The sequence below is a fragment of the Ovis aries genome, chromosome 6 (genome assembly GCF_016772045.2).
Source record: "Ovis aries strain OAR_USU_Benz2616 breed Rambouillet chromosome 6, ARS-UI_Ramb_v3.0, whole genome shotgun sequence".
In the NCBI taxonomy this organism is placed as follows: Eukaryota; Metazoa; Chordata; class Mammalia; order Artiodactyla; family Bovidae; genus Ovis; species Ovis aries.
This window is the reverse complement of record NC_056059.1, coordinates 57,196,218-57,211,703: the sequence shown is the minus strand read 5'-3', so window position 1 is coordinate 57,211,703 and position 15,486 is coordinate 57,196,218.

Sequence of the window (15,486 nt, the reverse complement as noted above, 5' to 3'; positions counted from 1 at the left end):
TATGTTTATTGTAATAAATTTCAGTATTTTTATCTTAAATGAAGTCAATAACTTTTTATTATTTTTATTTAAAAAAATTTTTATTTTTACTTTATTTTACTTTACAATACTGTATTGGTTTTGCCATACATTGACATGAATCCGCCACGAGTCTACATGAGTTCCCAATTCTGAATCCCCCTCCCACCTCCTACCGCATATCCTCTCCCTGAATCATCCCCGTGCACCAGCCCCAAGCATCCTGTCTCCTGTATCGAACATAGACTGGCGATTCTAAATCAGTTTTCTTTTCAGTTCTGTTCAGTTCAGTCACTCAGTCGTGTCCAACTCTTTGCGACCCCATGAATCGCAGCATGCCAAGCCTCCCTGTCCATCACCAACTCCCGGAGTTCACTCAGACTCGAGTTCATCGAGTCAGTGATGCCATCCAGCCATCTCATCCTCGGTCGTCCCCTTCTTCTCCTGCCCCCAATCCCTCCTAGCATCAAAGTCTTTTCCCATAAGTCAACTCTTCGCATAAGGTGGCCAAAGTATTGGAGCTTCAGCTTTAGCATCATTCCTTCCAAAGAAATCCCAGGGCTGATCTCCTTCAGAATGGACTTGTTGGATCTCCTTGCAGTCCAAGGGACTCTCAAGAGTCTTCTCCAACACCACAGTTCAAAAGCATCAATTCTTTGGCGCTCAGCCTTATTCACAGTACAACTCTCACATCCATACATGACTACTGGAAAACCCATAGCCTTGACTAGATGGACCTTTGATGGCAAAGTAATGTCTCTGCTTTTGAATATGCTATCTAGCTTGGTCATAACTTTTCTTCCAAGGAGTAAGCATCTTTTCATTTCATGGCTGCAATCACCATCTGCAGTGGAGCCCCCCAAAATAAAATCTGACACTCTTTCCACTGTTTCCCCATCTATTTCCCATGGAGTGCTGGGACCAGGTGCCATGATCTTCGTTTTCTGAATGTTGAGCTTTAAGCCAACTTGTTCACTCTCCTCTTTTACTTTCATCAAGAGGCTTTGTAGTTCTTCACTTTTTGCCATAAGGGTGGTGTCATCTGCATATCTGAGGTTATTGATATTTCTCCCGGCAATCCTGACTCCAGTTTGTGTTTCTTCCAGTCCAGTGTTTCTTTTTAATTAGAAAACTGAAACTATACTATCTGAACTCTTTCAACTCTCAACTCATTTGACTTCTGATTTTGCTGTTTTCAGGGTTTTGTTTTTGTTTTTTGATGCTCAAAGCTGGTCTGAAGACCAGATGCCTCTTTTACCTGAAGCTTGTGAGGAATACAATCTATATATCTGATAATGAGTTGATAATCACAATATATAAGAAACCTATACATCTCAAAAGCAAAACAAGCAAGCAAGCAATATGAATAAAAATGGGCAAAGGTCCTGAATAGACATTTTTCCAAAGAAGGCATGTGAATTGCCAACAGATACATGAAAAATGTTCAACGTTACTAAACATCAGGGAAATGCAAACCAAAACTACAATGACATATCATCTCACAAGTAAATAAAACCTTGTACACTACTAGGGGAAATGTAAAAATGTCGATTGCTACAGCTACTATGGAAAACATCATGGAGCTTCTCAAAAAATTAAAAATAAAGCTAGTATATGATTCCACAATTCCATTTCTGAGAATATATCTATAGGAAAAGAATATCTGAAAGGATACCTGCACCTCTGTGTTCACTGCAGCATTAGTCACAATAGCCAGGACATGGAAACAGCCTAAGTATCTACCAATGGATGTATAGATAATGAAGTTGTGTTATCTATTTACATACAATGGAATATTTTTCAGCATTTAAAAAGAAGTTCCTGCCATTTAAGAGAACACAGATGGACCTTAAGGGCATTATGCTAAAGGAAATAAGTCACACAGAGAAAGACAAACACTTTGTGATCTAACTGGTATGTAGAACATTAAAAAGTGCCAAATTTATAAAAACAGGGAGTGGAATGGTGATTGTCAGGGGCTGGGTGGAGGGTGGAGGAAATGGGGAGATGTTGATCTCAGCATACAAACTTCCAGTAAGAAAATGACTAAGTTCTGGGGATCTAATGTACAGCATGGTAACTATAGATAACAGTACTGTATTATATACCTGAAAGAGAGTAAACCTTCAGTTTAGTTCAGTTCAGTCGCTCAATCGTGTCTGACTCTTTGCCACCCCATGAATCGCAGCACGCCAGGCCTCCCGGTCCATCACCATATCCTGGAGTTCACTCAGATTCACGTCCATCGAGTCCATGATGCCATCCAGCCATCTCATCCTCTATCATCCCCTTCTCCTCCTGCTCCCAATCCCTCCCAGCATCAGAATCTTTTCCAATGAGTCAACTCTTTGCATGAGGTGGCCAAAATACTGGAGTTTCAGCTTTAGCATCATTTCCTCCAAAGAAATCCCAGGGTTTATCTCCTTCAGAATGGACTTGTTGGATCTCCCTGCAGTCCAAGGGACTCTCAAGAGTCTTCTCCAACACCACAGTTCAAAAGCATCAATTCTTTGGCGCTCAGCCTTCTTCACAGTCCAACACTCACATCCATACATGACTACTGGAAAAACCATAGCCTTGACTAGATAGACCTTAGTCGGCAGAGTAATGTCTCTGCTTTTGAATATGCTATCTAGCTTGGTCATAACTTTTCTTTCAAGGAGTAGGCGTCTTTTAATTTCATGGCTGCAGTCACCATCTGCAGTGATTTTGGAGCCCAGAAAAATAAAGTCTGACACTGATTCCACTGTTTCCCATCTATTTCCCATGGAGTAATGGGACCAGATGCCATGATCTTCATTTTCTGAATGTTGAGCTTTAAGCCAACTTTTTCACTCTCCTTTTCACTTTCATCAAGAGGCTTTTTAGCTCCTATGCACTTTCTGCCATAAGGGTGGTGTCATTTGCATATCTGAGGTTATTGATATTTCTCCCGGCAATCTTGAGTCCAGCTTGTGTTTCTTCCAGTCCAGCGTTTCTCATGATGTACTCTGCATATAAGTTAAATATGCAGGGTGACAACATACAGCCTTGACATATTCCTTTTCCTATTTGAAACTAGTCTGTTGTTCCATGTCCAGTTCTAACTGTTGCTTCCTGACCTGCATATAGGTTTCTCAAGAGGCAGGTCAGGTGGTCGGGTATTCCCAGCTCCTGAAGAATTTCCCACAGTTTATTGTGATCCATACAGTCAATGGCTTTGGTATAGTCAATAAAGCAGAAATAGATGTTTTTCTGGAACTCTCTTGCTTTTTCCATGATCCAGCGGATGTTGGCAATTTGATCTCTGGTTCCTCTGCCTTTTCTATTTTTTTTTTAAATTTTTAGTTTTTTATTTTTTAAATTTTAAAATCTTTAATTCTTACATGCATTCCCAAACATGAACTCCCCTCCCACCTCCCTCCCCATAACATCTTTCTGGGTCATCCCCATGCACCAGCCCCAAGCATGCTGCATCCTGCGTCAGACATAGACTGGCGATTCAATTCACATGATAGTATACATGTTAGAATGTCATTCTCCCAAATCATCCCACCCTCTCCCTCTCCCTCTGAGTCCAAAAGTCCGCTCTACACATCTGTGTCTCTTTCCCTGTCTTGCATACAGGGTCGTCATTGCCATCTTCCTAAATTCCATATATATGTGTTAGTATACTGTATTGGTGTTTTTCTTTCTGTCTGCCTTTTCTAAAACCAGCTTGAACATCAGGAAGTTCACGGTTCACGTATTGCTGAAGGCTGGCTTCTAGAATTTTGAGCATTACTTTACTACTGTGTGAGATGAGTGCAATTATGCAGTAGTTTGAGCATTCTTTGGCATTTTCTTACTCTGGGATTAGAATGAAAACTGACCTTTTCCAGTCCTGTGGCCACTGCTGAGTTTTCCAAATTTGCTGGCATATTGAGTGCAGCACTTTCACAGTATCATCTTTCAGGATTTGAAATAGCTCAACTGGAATTCCATCACCTCCACTAGCTTTGTTCATAGTGATGCTTTCTAAGGCCCACTTGACTTCACATTCCAGGATGTCTGACTCTAGGTGAGTGATCACACCATCGTGATTATCTGGGTCATGAAGATCTTTTTGTACAGTTCTGTGTATTCTTGCCACCTCTTCCTAATATCTTCTGCTTCTGTTAGGTCCATATCTCTTCTGTTCTTTATCAAGCCCATCTTTGCATGAAATGTTCCCTTGTTATCTCTAATTTTCTTGAAGAGATCTCTAGTCTTTCCCATTCTGTTCTTTTCCTCTATTTCTTTGCACTGATCATTGAAGAAGGCATTCTTTTTTCTTCTTGCTATTCTCTGGAACTCAGCATTCAGATGCTTATATCTTTCCTTTTCTCCTTTGTTTCTTGCCTCTCTTCTTTTCACAGCTATTTGTAAGGCCTCCCCAGACAGCCATTTTGCTTTTTTGCATTTCTTTTCCATGGGGTTGGTCTTGATCCCTGTCTCCTATACCATGTCACGAACCTCATTCCATAGTTCATCAGGCACTCTATCTATCAGATCTAGGCCCTTAAATCTCTTTCTCATTTCCACTGTATAATCATAAGGGATTTGGTTTAGGTCATACCTGAATGGTCTAGTGGTTTTCCCTACTTTCTTCAATTTGAGTCTGAATTTGGTAATAAGGAGTTCATGATCTGAGCCACAGTCAGCTCCCAGTCTTGTTTTTGTTGACTGTATAGAGCTTCTCCATCTTTGGCTGCAAAGAATATAATCAATCTGATTTCGGTGTTGACCATCTGGTGATGTCTATCTGTAGAGTCTTCTCTTGTGTTGTTGGAAGAGGGTGTTTTCTATGACCAGTGCTTTTTCTTGGCAAAACTCTATTAGCCTTTGCCCTGCTTCATTCTGCAGTCCAAGGCCAAATTTGCCTGTTACTCCAGGTGTTTCTTGACTTCCTACTTTTGCATTCCAGTCCCCTAGAATGAAAAGGACATCTCTTTTGGGTGTTAGTTCTAAAAGGTCTTGTAGGTCTTCATAAAACCGTTCAACTTCAGCTTCTTCAGCGTTACTGCTTGGGGCATAGACTTGGATAACTGTGATATTGAGTGGTTTGCCTTGGAGACGAACAGAGATCGTTCTGTCATTTTTGAGAGTGCATCCAAGTACTGCATTTTGGACTCTTTTGTTGACCATGATGGCTACTCCATTTCTTCTGAGGGATTCTTGCCTGCGGTAGCAGATATAATGGTCATCTGAGTTAAATTCACCCATTCCAGTCCATTTTAGTTCGCTGATTCCTAGAATGTCGTTGTTTACTGTTGCCATCTCTTGTTTGATCACTTCCAATTTGCCTTGATTCATGGACCTGACATTCCAGGTTCCTATGCAATATTGCTCTTTATAGCATCGGATCTTGCTTCTATCACCAGTCACATCCACAGCTGGGTATTGCTTTGGCTCCATCCCTTCATTCTTTCTGGAGTTATTTCTCCATAAATAACTTTGGCTCCATCCCTTCATTCTTTCTGGAGTTATTTCTCCACTGATCTCCAGTAGCATATTGGGCACCTGATGACCTGGGGAGTTCCTCTTTCAGTATCCTATCATTTTTCCTTTTCATACTGTTCATGGGGTTCTCAAGGCAAGAATACTGAAGTGGTTTGCCATTCCCTTCTCCAGAGGACCACATTCTGTCAGATGTTCTCAATACACACATGCATATGGAGGTAATTATATGAGATGATGAAGGTACGAACTTACTGAATCACAGTAATCATTTCACAATAAATAGGTGTATCAGGTCAGCACATTATATGCCTTAAACTTTTATACATTATACATGAATTATATCTCAATAAAGCTGAAAAAAATTAAAGAAAAAAAGAAATATCATATCTGAGGTCTCACCTCAGATCTATTGAATCAGAATCTGCATTTAACATGACTCCTAGATGGCTGGTAAATCTGAAGGGCGCTGATTCATTCTGTAGCATGTAATTAGAGGGTTATTAAGATATAACGATTATGTTATTGGGCTTCCCTGGTGCCTCAGATGATAAAGCATCTGCCTGCAATGTGGGAGACCTGGGTTCGATCCCTGGGTCAGGAAGATCCCCTGGAGAAGAAATGGCAACCCAGTCCAATACTCTTGCCTGGAAAATTCCATGGACAGAGGAGCCTGGCAGGCTACATTATTAAACTGTTAAGTAAATAGTTATTTATTGCTATTAATTATTGATCTATAAATAGACTAAAGTTTCTGTTTTGCTGGTAAGCATCATTCACATGACAACAAGATGGTTCATTAAGGATTAAGAAATATAAGACATTTTTACATACTACTAAATAACTGGCTTGAATTACAGCTATTGTTGCAATTAAATATTTTAGAGAAATGCATAAATTTATCATTTGTATAACTATTATAAGATAATAAATGCTTTGCATATTAAATGTTAGATCTCATCATCTCCTCTGGTGTATGGGCATGGTAGATGTCATTGTCCAATCTTAGCGAAGATAAGAAGTCAAAGAATATAAGCCACTTACTTACCCAGTACTGTATAGTGTGGTGTGTCAGTTGTGTCTATTCATTCACTAGTGATAGAAGCTCACCTTAAGTCAGCATAACCATAACTGAAAATTCTGGAATGTCTGGATCTAGCAGGTAGGAGGGATACTGGGCTCAAGATACATCTTACCAGCTTAACACTCTCTGTGGAAAAAGTAAAACTTGCCCTCTCCTTAGCAGTTGTGGCAGATCATCTTGGGAAGCTGTTTCATAGGCTCATCTTGAATCACCATGGCCAGAGGGAGAGGATAAGCTGATTGAACAGCACATATGACTGCTTGCATTACCAAGAATAGAGGATTAAAGAAGTAACAGGATAACTATCAGTCCCAAAATGCAGGAGGAAAAAGTTGCCTCTGGAAAGAGAGCTTCTGACTTAAGAAAGGCAAAAATAAATCCATACAATGGTAAATGTTTAAACTGGGTCAAGATCATAAACTGAGAGTTTAGATTTCTCTTTTTAATTATGATTTACAGAAGCATTGAAACAGTAGTTTTCATTATACTCATACAGAAATTTCCTGGAGGAGTATTTAAGCATACACTTAGCTTCATGGAGCCTGAGACTGATGTAGGAAGAGTCTCACATGAGAGTGGGTGAGACAACGTGTAGGCAGAATCCAAGGTTTCACCAGATCTCTCTCTGTATTTTAATTTATTCAAAATATTCTCTGAATTGGGCCTCAGTTGGATAGTGATTAGCTAGTTGCTGGGCTTTCCTGGTGGCTGAGATGGTAAAAAAAAAGTCTGCCTGCAATGTAGGAGACCCAGGTTTGATCCCTGGGTCGGGAAGATCCCTTGGAGAAGGGAATGGCTACCCACTCCAGTATTCTTGCCTGGGAGAACTCCATGGACAGAGGAGCCTGGCGGGCTATGGGTCTCAAATGGATAGTTCCAAATGATTGGTAAATGCAAGGCATCTTAGTTTTAACAATATGCTGCCTTTTTATTTAAAAAAAATGTATGTCAGATTCCCCTTCCCCCTTTTCTGGTAATCATACCTATGGAAAGCCCATCTGTTTAGATGAAGAATTCATGTTAGCATGGCAAGCAGCAGGTGGGGCCTTACCTGGGAAGAAATAAATAACCCCTTAGCATTTGCCTTGAAAAACTTTACAAGCAACACATCATTAAAACTCAAATCAATTGCTTGTCACATTTCTTTAATGCTTCTGGTATGTATGACAATCAACATCAATGATTAAAATGAAAATTATCAATCTTGAGTTTATCAATTATTAAGGTCTTTCTAGCCACATTTATAGATTTGAATGAGAGAAAAATATCAATCAATGCTGTCCTGCTTAAATAATTTATTCACCCCATGCATCTGAGGGTTAGAGGATCATAAGTTTCTAGCCCTTAGGAATAGATACCAGTTTCCTGAATACTTCATTGAACGTGTATCAATTCATTCTTTCTCTCTTCTTTGTGTGTGTGTGTGTGTGTGTGTGTGTGTGTGTGTGCATGCACACACTCAGTCATGTCCAACTCTTTGTGACTCCCTGGATAGTAGTCAGCCAGGGTCCTCTGTCCATGCAATGTTCCAGGCAAGAATACTGGAGTGGGTTTCCATTTCCTCCTCCAGCACATCTTCCTGACCCAGGGATAGAAACTGCATCTCTTGTATCTCCTGCATTGGCAGGTGGATTCTTTACCACTGTGCCACCTGGTAGGCCCCTTTATCTCTTCTTTAATGGTCCCTAAATTCTAAAGTATTTTTCACTTTTGGATCTTTTTTATATAAAATGTATTATTTAAATCTCTCTGATCTCTACAGGTAATAGCTAATGATCACTGTTAACTTCTTTCAATGTAACATGATTAATTATAACTCCAGTGTTCGTAACTATATCTATAATAATACAATGTTGCTTATCCTTATCTCTAAATCCCCTGCCCTTTCTAATATCTGCTCTTCTGTATAACCTGTCCCCTTTTCAACAGAGTGCTTGACAAGATATCAATCTCTGATCATTTAGTTCATAGAAAAATCCCCTTAAGTCTTTTCAACTGGAGTTTCTTTTTAACCTGAACACTGAAATCCTCTCTTATGTAGTACAAATCTTTCTCATCCTCTGAAAGTCACTTCAAACAGTGTTTCATTTTTCTAGAAGATGGATAAACCTCATTATACTTAGATGCCATCTTGTTCAAAGCTTTTAATGCTTTGTTTAAGGCATGTTACTACAGTGATAGGATAAGACTTACCACATGTAAAGATATTTACAGCATATGAGTAGGCTGTGAAATACAATCACCTTGGGCAGCAGAGCTGGAATGTGAAAAGAGGAGTACTAAAATTAAGATGCTGTGTTTCTATTCCTTGACTGTAACTCCTTTCAACTTCACACCTTTTGAAAATCAAAGCCTACTATTAAAATAAAGTCATATAGAAATAAGTCTTCTTTTTAAAAACAATTGTATTGAATTTAATTGATGTCCCTCAGATTAAGTTCTCCATTCTCACATTAGCAGCAAAAAGACTGTTAGAAAAGAAATCAAAATTGAAAATTCTGCACTTAATCTTCCACTGCTAAATTTAAGAAGCTTTGTGTGGCATGGATATGAAATATGCCTATGTATTTATAAGACATTTTAAGCACAAACCAGGCCATCTGTCCACCTTCATGTCTCCCCACTTTTCATGCTATTCTCTTTCCTACCCTTAATAGGGCTTCCCTATAGCTTTAAAGCAATACACAGGTTTGAAAAAAAATAGACACATGAGCTTATTTATTACCAAAAAACTATGTATATATCATTTATGTTTGTAAAATGTCTACTTCTACATACATACTAGTGTATTACTATGGATACATAGAAAAAGCACTGGAAGAATACTCACCTCGTTATTTGACTAAGTGAGGAGGAGTGGGATGGGTTGGTATAGACTACAGGGAAGAAAGATAGATTTCTAGGCATACTTTTTTTTTTTTACATTACACAAAAAACTACATGCATTTTACTTCAGTGTACTTTCAAACTGTTGCCTCCCACTAATGGAGAATTTTGGGAAAAGAGTTAAATCCTACTCCTTGGTCAGCAACATCCTACACTTCCAAGAATCTAAATGAAAAGAGGTAAATTTCAATAAGATAGAGGAGCAAGCAACATTAAGCATAAAGAAATAGAGGCTGTTGGAGACTGGAAAGGAGACATTGCTTTGTTAACAAGAATTGATGGGAGACATTAAGAAAATATTTTCAGTGGTGTAGCAAGTATAGCAATCATAAGTTGGGATAAACAGGAAACCATAAACAAAATGAAAAGACAATCTACCACCCAGGAGAAAATATTGCAAATGATGGACTGACAATGGGTTAATGTCTAAAATACACAAACAGCTCATACAACTCACAACAAAAAACAAACCGCCAAATCAAAGAAATGGGCAGAAGACCTAACTTCTCCAAAGAAGCCATACAGATGGCCAATACACACAGGAAAAGATGTTCGACATCACTAATTACTAGGGAAAAGCAAAATGAAACTACAGTCAAGTACCACCTCAGAATGACCATCACTAAAAGCTCTACAAACAACAAATGCTGGAGATGGTGTAGAGAAAAGACAACTTCCCTATATCATTGGTGAGGATATAAATTGGTGCTGCCACTATGGAAAACAGAATGGAAACTACTAAAAAAACTAAAAATAGAATTTCCATATGAGCTAGCAATCTCACTCCTGGGCATAAACCCAGACAAAACTAGAATTTTAAAAGGTAAATGCACCCCTATGTTCATAGCACTATTTACAGTAGTCAAGACATGGAAACAACCTAAATGTCCATTTATAGATGAATGGATAAAGAAGATGTGGTTTATATATACAATGAATATTACTCAGCCATAAAAAGACTGAAATAATGCCATTTGCAGCAACATGGATGGACCTAGAAATCATCATAGTAAGTGAAGTAAGAAAAAGACAAATACCATGTGATATCACAAATGTGGAATTTAAAATACAACACAAATGAACATATCTATGAAACAAAAACAGACTCACAGATAGAGAGAACAGATTGCAGTTGCAAGGGGGTGGGAAGGGTTGGGAGTTTGGGACTAGCAGAGGCAAACTATGATACGTAGGATGGATAAATAACAAGATCCTACTTTATAGCACAGGGAGCTAAATTTAATATCCTGTGACAAACTATAATGGAAAAAATTTCATATTCTTTTCCATATATATATATTATATACAAGGGCTTTCCAGGTGGTGCAGTGGTAAAAATCCATCTGCCTATGCAGGAGATGTGGGTTCAATCCCTGGGTTGGGAAGATCCCTGGATAAAGAAATGGCAACCCACTCCAGTATTCTTGCCTGGAAAACTCCATGGACAGAGAAGCCTGGCAAACTGCAGTCCACAGGGTCACAAAGAGTTGGACATGACTGAGCAACTGACAATACATGGAACACACACACACACACACACATACATATATGTATAACTGAGGCACTTTGTTGTATAGCAGAAGTTAACACAACATTGTTAAGTCAACTTCAATAAAATTAAAAATAAAAGAAGCTGGGGTAAGCAGGAGGTTAAAAATGTTAAATTTATTCAACTAAGTGTCATCTATCTTTTATAGACATAAACAGTTCAGAGAATGAGGGAAACAGAATCAGAGCTGAAAAGAATAATAGAGAAGGAAAGATGTTTATTTTGGGAACAGAGACTTAATTATATAGTGGTCTGAGGGGAGAAAGAATATCGTGGGAATCTCATAGAAATAGAAAAACAAACTTGATATAACAAACTCTAAGAGGAAGCCTTGAGGTGACAGGGGCAAACGCTAAAACATGTTTATTTAAAAGATGCAATAATGATTAATGATGAGTTCTATTGAAAGACTGAAATCTTTACTCAGTAAAAATAAATTCCGTCAAGTAAACACTGGCCCTTTTACACAAAAAGCATTATAACAATTTTTTTTAATCTAAAGAAACTCCATTAATAAGTGCAGTGGTAATAATTTTTACTTAAGCACTTCATTTCTGTCTGCTTCAGCAGTGATAGAGCAATGATTAGACACCCTAACAAATCCTTGTAACCTAGTTTTTTCAGCTCCTCCTAGCATGTGATGATGAAATCTCTCAGGGAGAACTGTGCTACTTTTTAAAAAAAACTATCTGGACAACAGTTAACTGGAGCATTAACCTGTTTTGGAGAAAAATAAATCTGCTGACACTTGCATGTCTTTGGAACTTAAATGACCAGAAGAAAAATGCAAGTGACATGTCTAAATTTATAGAATAAAGAAAGATAAGTTAAGGACCCAAGTGAATATAGTCATGTGAAATCATGTATGTATAATTTATAGGGTACGTGCAACATGTAGGATGCTACATTGGGCACTACGCAAATAAAGGAGACATGTATTTAAGGAACATGAGCATGTTTTAAATATATTTAGTAGTATATATTTAAGCTTTCAAGAATCTCTCTTAAAACTAAAGAAATATTACATAATCCTGCTGTAAAGCTTTATATGATCATTAAATAAATTTTGGAAAATACAGAAAAGTATAAAATGGAAAATTAAAGTCAGCTTTACGTCTTCTACTCAGAAATGGTTACTATTAATATTGTGATTTATTTACTTACTGGTTTCCCCCACCCTCAGACATTGTTCTCTTTACATGTGAAATAGCTTATTATCTCTATTGGATGGAGACCTAGGAGTGGAATTACTGGACTGAGGGTACAGAGGTTTTAAGACTCTGGAAACATTGCTAATTTGATTTCAAGGAAGGTTGTTTCAGTTCAGGTTCATTTGCCTGCATGAGTGAATTTTTAAATACCTTCACCAATGTACTAGATGAAAAACGCAATTTCATAGTTTTAATTTTGATTTATTTATTAGTTTAAAAAAATTAACATTCACTAGAAAACACTCATAAACTGGGCAATATTCTAGGCCCCATTGGACATAATTTCTGTCCTTATGAAAATCAAAATAAGGAAAAATACTCACATAGGAGGCTGGTGGATACATGCTGTAATGATACACTATGTATATCCTAAGTGATGGAAGCAAAAAGGAAGGAGTGTTTAACGTTTCTTAGAGAAACAGGATAAATGGATTTATTCTCCCTGGGGGATGAAGAGTGAACTAGAAGTTGCAAATACCCTTCAGTTTGAACACAACTAATGCTTTTGAACTATGGTGTTGGAGAAGACTCTTGAGAGTCCCTTGGACTGCAAGGAGATCCAACCAGTCCATTTTGAAGGAGATCAGCCCCGGGATTTCTTTGGAAGGAATGATGCTAAAGCTGAAGCTCCAGTACTTTGGCCACCTCATGAGAAGAGTTGACTCATTGGAAAAGACTCTGATGCTGGGAGGGATTGGGGGCAGGAGGAGAAGGGGACGATCGAGGATGAGATGGCTGGATGGCATCACGGACTCAATGGACGTGAGTCTGTGTGAACTCCGGGAGATGGTGATGTACAGGGAAGCCTGGCGTGCTGCGGTTCATGGGGTCACAAAGAGTCGGACATGACTGAGCGACTGAACTGAACTGAATGAAGAAAGGTTAGCATTTTCATTTTACAGATGAAGAAACAGATTTAAAGAGGTAACGATCTACTCTGGGTAACAGTAGAGAACAAATGAGGGTGTCTATCTTACATCAAAGTTCACACATCTTATCATTTTCCTGCATTGTTCCTCTGCAGCTCCCAAGAAGATTGTATCTGTCACATATTTCTTTTATGTTGTTTTAAAAAATTTAAATATACTATATCTATCTGTCAATCAATCAATCAATCTAACCTGAGAATTCTAGCTTAATTCAGAGATCAATGTGATTTTTCTAGTCCTGTCTGAAGCTTGGTCCAAGTGATACACAGAGGCCATCAAATTCAACCTGATTTTATTTCAGATGAGGACTGAAGCTCAGAGAAATTACACAGTTACTTGCAGTAGAGTAGACATGAGAACTCACATTTCCTGAAATCTAATCCATTGGCCTCCCTCCGTCCTATACTGGCCTTGCTATTTAACATTTTATTTAATGAAATTTGAAGTTTGAAGCCCAAATCTAGTGCAATATTTTAAAATTTGGGGGCCACTATCCACTTTTGTTCATGTTCTTGCTCTGTTGGCTGATCCATGAAGAGATATTCAGACAGTCTGCCCTGTCCTTCCAATAGGGAAAATAAGCAGAAAAAAACTGAGCATTTGAGTTTCTACTCACTATATGCCAGATAGGTATGTACTTTACACCATGTAATACCCATAACAACTCTTTGATGTTGCTATTGTGATCTCCAGGGCACAGATAGGAACACAGGGGAAAATGTACAAAGAGTTAAAAAAATGTTAATTGTTCAACTTCTAAATAGAACTGGGAGGATTGAAACTCAAGTTTGTTTGACATTAAAGACTATGCCCTCTCCACTAAATGCCACAGTTTCCAAATTCTCATCAAAGATTGATGAAATCTTGAGTACTGGACAGTATGACTATGATCTGGCCATAAATACTAACTTCTGTTTCATTTCCTGTCATTGCTGAGTCCAGTTCCCTGCCCCCACGATTCTCAGCTCCAAGCACATGGAACTTACTTCAGTTCCTGGTATGAGCCATTGAGTCTTGCTTTGGACTTAGTAAGTAGTAGCACAAAATACGGAGAAGGCAATGGCACCCCACCAGTACTCTTGCCTGGAAAGCCCCATGGACGGAGGAGCCTGGTGGGCGGCAGTCCATGGGGTCTCGAAGAGTCAGACATGACTGAGCGACTTCACTTTTATTTTTCACTTTCATGCATTGGAGAAGGAAATAGCAACCCACTCAAGTGTTCTTGCCAGGAGAATCCCAGGGACGGGGAAGACTGGTGGGCTGCCATCCGTGGGATTGCACAGAGTAGGACACGACTGAAGCGACTTAGCAGCAGCAGCAGCAGCAGCAGCAGCACTGCAACATAGTGGTTGAACCTGAGGATTCTAGGGCCAGATTATTTGAGTTCAAGCCAGATTATTTGGGTTCAACCACTTACAAGCTGAGTCATCTTCAGTTCAGTTCAGTTCAGTTCAGTTCAGTTCAGTTGCTCAGTCATGTCCGACTCTTTGACACCCCATGAATCGCAGCACGCCAGGCCTCCCTGTCCATCACCATCCTCGGAGTTCACATCCATCAAGTCCGTGATGCCATTCAGCCATATTATCCTTGGTTGTCTCCTTCTCCTCCTACCGCCAATGCCTCCCAGCGTCAGAATCTTTTCCAATGAGTCAACTCTTTGCATGAGGTGGCCAGAGTACTGGAGCTTCAGCTTTAGCATCATTCCTTCCAAAGAAATCCCAGGGCTGATCTCTTTCAGAATGGAGGAGTAATGTCTCTGCTTTTGAATATACTGTCTAGGTTGGTCATAACTTTCCTTCCAAGGAGTAAGCGTCTTTTAATTTCACAGCTGCAGTCACCATCTGCAGTGATTTTGGAGCACCGAAAAATAAAGACTGACACTGTTTCCACTGTTTCCCTATCTATTTCCCATGAAGTGATGGGACCAGGTGCCATGATCTTCATTTTCTGAATGTTGAGCTTTAAGCCAGCTTTTTCACTCTCCTCTTTCACTTTCATCAAGAGGCTTTTTAGCTCCTATTCACTTTCTGCCATAAGGGTGGTGTCATCTGCATATCTGAGGTTATTGATATTTCTCCCGGCAACCTTGATTCCAGCTTGTGTTTCTTCCAGCCCAGCATTTCTCATGATGTACTCTGCATATAAGTTAAATAAGCAGGGTGACAATATACAGCCTTGACGTCCTCCTTTTCCTATTTGGAACCAGTCTCTTGTTCCATGTCCAGTTCTAACTGTTGCTTCCTGACCTGCATACAGATTTCTCAAGAGGCAGGTTAGGTGGTCTGGTATTCCCACCTCTTTCAGAATTTTCCACAGTTTATTGTGATCCACACAGTCAAAGGCTTTGGCATA